Source organism: Sycon ciliatum, chromosome 12, assembly GCF_964019385.1.
Source record: "Sycon ciliatum chromosome 12, ocSycCili1.1, whole genome shotgun sequence".
Taxonomy (NCBI): Eukaryota; Metazoa; Porifera; class Calcarea; order Leucosolenida; family Sycettidae; genus Sycon; species Sycon ciliatum.
In genome coordinates this window covers 26679514-26685274 of record NC_088654.1, presented here as the reverse complement: position 1 = coordinate 26685274, position 5761 = coordinate 26679514, and positions in this window count along the sequence as shown.

Here is a 5761-nt window from a genome sequence, read left to right as displayed (position 1 = left end):
AGATGAGTAGTATGATTAGTTACACATTGAATGTCAAAATTCACAAGTAATTTACGTCGATGGGCAGTCCATGCGGTTCGAAGGCTTCCAAACATTATCTAGGAGCGACTTGATGTCATCATTGCTGGCATTCTCCATTAATCCAGCAAATCGCCCAATGTCAAAAGGATGATGGCTGTCACAACGACGCTTAGCAGCAGGCTCCATGGTCTCACCAGCTGGTCCACCAGCTGTGTCCGACATCTCCGCTCAGCATGCACGGAAACGGAGTCGGAACAAGCAGTGAGAATTTGAAAGAAGCTAACACGACAACTGAAACATGCAACGTCAAAAGTAAAGAACTTCGAAGTGAGTTTGTTGCCGGTGAAAAAGTAAGTTTAATAGTTCCAAAAAAGTTCTATTCCAAATGTGCAGCCCTGGCGCGAGCACGTGTCCAGAACGATCACGGGATTGCACACAAATCATCCGCGGATCCGCGCAGCGAGCCTGGGCCTGGCCTGGCCTGACCTTTTTTTTTTTTTTTTTTTTTGAAAAATCCTGACGGGTTCATTTGCACCCTTCGCACCCCCCTGGATCCGCCCCTAAGCAGAGGAGCAAGGGAGCGGAGGAGCGGAGAAGTGGGGGAGCGGAGGAGCGGAGAAGTGGGGGAGCGGAGGAGCGGAGGAGCGGTGGGGCGGGGGAGCGCAGGGAAGGAGGACAAGAGGACCAGAGGACCTGCAAAGCAGAGGATCAGTGGATCATACGAGCAGAGGACCAGAGGAGCGGAGAGGCGGAGGAGCGGAGGAGCGGAGGACCAGAGGACCACAGGACCTGAGAAGCAGTGGAGCATACGAGCAGGGGACCAGAGGACCAGAGGACCAGGAAGACCAAGAGGACCAAGAGGACCAGGAGGACCAGGAGGACCAGAGGACCAGAAGGACCAGGAAGACCAAGAGGACTAGGTGGACCAGCAGGACCAGGAGGACGAGCAGGACCAGGAGCAGGACCATGACAAGGACGAGAACCAGGACCAGGACAAGAACAAGGTCAAGGCCCCATGGCCAGGACCAGGACCAGCACCAGGACCAGAACCCGGACCAGGATCAGGACAGGACCCGGACCACGACCAGGACCAGGCCAAGGACCAGGACCAGGACAAGGACAAGGACCAGGACCAGGACCAGGTCAAGGACCAGGACCAGGACCAGGACCAGGACCAGGACCAGGACCAGGACCAGGACCAGGATCTAGATCAGGATCAGGACCAGGACCAGGACCAAGACGAGGACCGGGACCAGGATCGGGATCAGGACCAGGACCAGGACCAGGACCGGGATCAGGACCAGGACTAGGACCAGTAAAGGGACCAGGAGCAGATTTGCAGTGGGGCAGAGAAGTAGAGGACCGGAGGAGCAGAGGACCAGTAGGACCAGGAGGCCCAGGATATCCAGGAGGACGAGGAGGACCAGCAGGACCAGGAGGGCCAGGACCAAAGGACCAGAGTGCTAGGACCAGAACCAGAACCAGGACCTGGACCAGGATCAGGACCAGGACCAGGACCAGGACTAGGACCAGGACCAGGACCATTAGCAGAGGAGCAGAGGAGCAGCAGAGGAGCAGAGGTCCTGGTCGTGGTCCTCGTCGTGGTCGTGGTGCAGGTACTGGTCCTAGTCTTGGTCCTGGTCCTGGTCCTGGTCCCGTTCCTGGTTCTGGTTCTGGTCCTAGCACTCTGGTCCTTTGGTCCTGGTCCTCCTGGTCCTGCTGGTCCTCCTCGTCCTCCTGGATATCCTGGGCCTTCTGGTCCTACTGGTCCTCTGCTGCTCCGGTCCTCTGCTCCTCTGCCCCTCTGCAAATCTGCTCCTATGCTCCTCTGGTCCTCTGCTACTCTGCTCCTCTGCTCTTCTGCTCCTCTGCTCTTCTGCTCTTCTGCTCCTGGTACTCCGGTCCTCTGGTTTGGTCCTCCTGGTCCTCTTGGTCCTCCTGGTCCTCCTGGTTCTCCTGGTTCTCCTGCTCCTCCTGGTCCTCTGGTTCTCTGCTACTCTGCTCTTCTGCTCCTGTGCTCCTGTGCTCCTCTGCTCCTCTGCTCCTGTGCTCCTGTGCTCCTGTGCTCCTCTGCCCCTCTCCTCCTCTGCTCCTCTGCTCCTCTGCTCGTCTGCGCCTTTGCTCCTCGGCTCCTTTGGTCCTGGTCCTGGTCCATGTACTGGTCTTGGGTGCTGGGCCTGGTGCTGGCCCTGGTCCTGGTTCCGCTCCTCCGCTCCTGCGCTCCTCCACTCCTCCGCTCCTCTGCTCCTCTCCTCCTGTGCTCATGTGCTCCTCTGCTCCTCTGGTATTTGTGCTGGTCCTGGTCCAGGTCCTGGTCCTGGTCCAAATCCTGGTCCTGGTCCAGGACCTGGTTCTGGTCCTGGTACTGGTCCTGATCCCGCTACTCCGCTCCTCCGCTCCTCTGCTCCTCTGCTCCTCTCCTCCTCTGCTCCTCTGCTCGTCTGCGCCTCTGCTCCTCGGCTCCTCTGGTCCTGATCCTGGTCCAGGACCTGGTCCTGGTCCTGGTCTTGGTCCTGGTTCTGGTTCTGGTCCTGGTCCTGGTCCCGCTCCTCCGCTCCTGCGCTTCCCCATTCCTCCGCTCCTCCGCTCCTCCGCTCCTCTGCGCCTCTCCTCCTGTGCTCCTGTGCTCCTCTGGTACTTGTGCTGGTCCTGGTCTAGCTCCTGGCCCCGGTCTTGGTTATGGTCCTGGTCCTGCTCCTGGCCCTGGACCTGGTCCTGGTCCTCTCGCTGGTCCTGGTTCGTGTCCTAGTCCTGGTCATTGTCATGGTCCTCGTCCTGGTCCTGGAGCAGAGGAGCAGAAGAGCAGAGTAGCAGAGGAGCAGAGGAGCAGAGGAACAGAGAAGAAGGGGAGCAGGGGAGCAGAGGAGCAGAGAAGCAGAGGAGCAGGGAGCAGGGTTGTGGAGGAGCGGTGTAGCGGAGGAGCGGAGGAAAGGAGGAGCGGAGGAAAGGAGGACCAGAGGACCAGAGGACCTGACGAGCAGAGGAGCCGTAGAGCAGTGGAGCATACGAGCAGAGGAGCAGTGGGGCATTCGAGGCGAGGACCAGAGGACCAGAGGACCAGAGGGGCGGAGGAGCGGAGGAGCGGAGGACCAGGAAGACCAAGAAGACCAGGAGGACCACAGGATCAGGGGACCAGGAGTACAAGGAAGACCAAGAGGACCAGGCAAGGACCAGGACAAGGACCAGCACCAGGACCAGAACCCGGACTAGGATCTGTAACGGGATCAGAACCAGGACCAGGTCCAGGATCAAGATAATGACCAGGACCAGGACCAGGTTCAGGACCAGGCCAGGACCAGGACCTGGACCGGGACCCGGGCCAGGAAAATGACCAGGCCCTGGAGGAGGACTAGGACCATTGCTAGGACCAGGAGCAGAGGAGCAGAGGAGCAGAGGGCAGAGGGGCAGAGGAGCAGAGGTCCTGGTGCTGGTTATTGTCCTGGTCCTGGTCTTGGTCCTGGTCCTGGTCCTGGTGCTGATCCTTGTCCTGGTCCTTTTCCTGCTCCTGGTGTTGGTCCTGGTCCTGGTCCTGGTTTTGGTCCTGGTCCTGGTACTGGTTCTGGTCCTGGTTCTGGTCCTGGGACTCTGGTTCTCTGGTCCTCCTGGTCCTTCTGGTCCTTCTGGTCCTCCTCGTCTTTCTGGTCCTCCTGGGCCTCCTGGTCCTTCTGGTCCTCTGGTCCTCTGGTCCTCATGTCCTCTGGTCCCCTGCTCTTCTGCTCCTCTGCTCCTCTGCTCTTCTGCTCTTCTTGCTCTGGTATTCTGGTCCCCTGGTTTGGTCCTCCTGGTCCTCTTGGTCCTCCTGGTCCTCCTGGTTCTCCTGGTCCTCCTGGTCCTCTGGTTTTCTGCTCCTCTGGTCCTCTGCTCCTGTGCTCCCCTGCTCCTGTGCTCCTCTGCTCCTGTGCTCTTCTGCTCCTCTGCTCATCTGCTCCTCTGCGCCTCTGCTCCTCGGCTCCTCTGGTCCTGGTATTCGTCCTGTTCCAGGTCCTGGTCTTGGTCCTGGTATTGGTCCTGGTCCTGGTCCTGGTTCTGGTCCTGGTCCCGCTCCTCCGCTCCTGCGCTCCTCCGCTCCTCCATTTCTCCGCTCCTCTGCTCCTCTGCTCCTCTCCTCCTGTGCTTCGGTGCTCCTCTGCTCCTCTTGTGTTGGTTCTGGTCCAGGTCCTGGTCCTGGTCAAGATCCTGGTCGTGGTCGTGGTCCTGGTCCTGATCCCGCTACTTCGCCTATGCTCCTCGGCTCCTCTGGTCCTGGTCCTGGTCCTGGTCCAGGTCCTGGTCCTGGTCTTGGTTCTGGTTCTGGTCCTGGTCCTGGTCCCGCTCCTCCGCTCCTGCGCTTCCCCATTCCTCCGCTCCTCCGCTCCTCCGCTCCTCTGCTCCTCTCCTCCTGTGCTCCTGTGCTCCTCTGGTACTTGTGCTGGGCCTGGTCCAGCTCCTGGCCCCGGTCTTGGTCCTGGTCCAGGTCTTGGTTATGGTCCTGGTCCTGCGCCTGGCCCTGGCCCTGGTCCTGGTCCTCTCGCTGGTCCTGGTTCGTGTCCTAGTCCTGGTCCTGGTCATTGTCATGGTCCTGGTCCTGGAGCAGAGGAGCAGAAGAGCAGAGGAGCAGAGGAGCAGAGGATCAGAGAAAAAGGGGAGCAGGGGAGTATAGGAGCAGAGGAGCAGAGAAGCAGAGGAGCAGGGGAGCAGGGTTGTGGAGGAGCGGTGTAGTGGAGGAGCGGAGGAGCGGAGGTAAGGAGGAGCGGAGGAAAGGAGGACCAGAGAACCTGACGAGCAGAGGAGCCGTAGAGCAGTGGAGCATACCAGCAGAGGAGCAGTGGGGCATTCGAGCAGAGGAGCAGAGGGGCGGAGGAGCGGAGGAGCGGAGGACCAGGAAGACCAAGAAGACCAGGAGGACCAGGAGGACAACAGGATCAGAGGACCAGGAGTACAAGGAAGACCAAGAGGACCAGGAGGACCAGGAAGACCAGGACCAGGACAAGGACCAGCACCAGGACCAGAACCCGGACCAGGATGTGTAACGGGATCAGAACCAGGACCAGGTCCAGGATCAAGATAATGACCAGGACCAGGATCAGGACCAGAATCAGGACCAGGACCTGGACCGGGACCCGGGCAAGGAAAATGACCAGGCCCTGGAGGAGGACTAGGACCATTACTAGGACCAGGAGCAGAGGAGCAGAGGAGCAGAGGGCAGAGGAGCAGAGGTCCTGGTCCTGGTCATTGTCCTGGTCCTGGTCCTGGGCTTGGTCCTGGTCCTGGTCCTGGTCCTTTTCCTGCTCCTGGTGTTGGTCCAGGTCCTGGTTTTGGTGCTGGTCCTGGTCCTGGTACTGGTTCTGGTCCTGGGACTCTGGTTCTCTGGTCCTCCTGGTCCTTCTGGTCCTTCTGGTCCTCCTCGTCTTCTTGGTCCTCCTGGGCCTCCTGGTCCTTCTGGTCCTCTGGTCCTCATGTCCTCTGGTCCTCTGCTCTTCTGCTCTTCTGCTTCTGGTTCTCTGGTCCTGGTCCTCCTGGTCCTTCTGGTCCTTCTGGTCCTCCTCGTCTTTTTGGTCCTCCTGGGCCTCCTGGTCCTCTGGTCCTCATGTCCTCTGGTCCTCTGCTCTTCTGCTCCTCTGCTCTTCTGCTTCTGGTATTCTGGTCCCCTGGTTTGGCCCTCCTGGTCCTCTTGGTCCTCCTGGTCCTCCTGGTTCTCCTGGTCCTCTGGTCCTCTGGTTTTCTGCTCCTCTCGTCCTCTGCTCCTGTGCTCCCCTGCTCC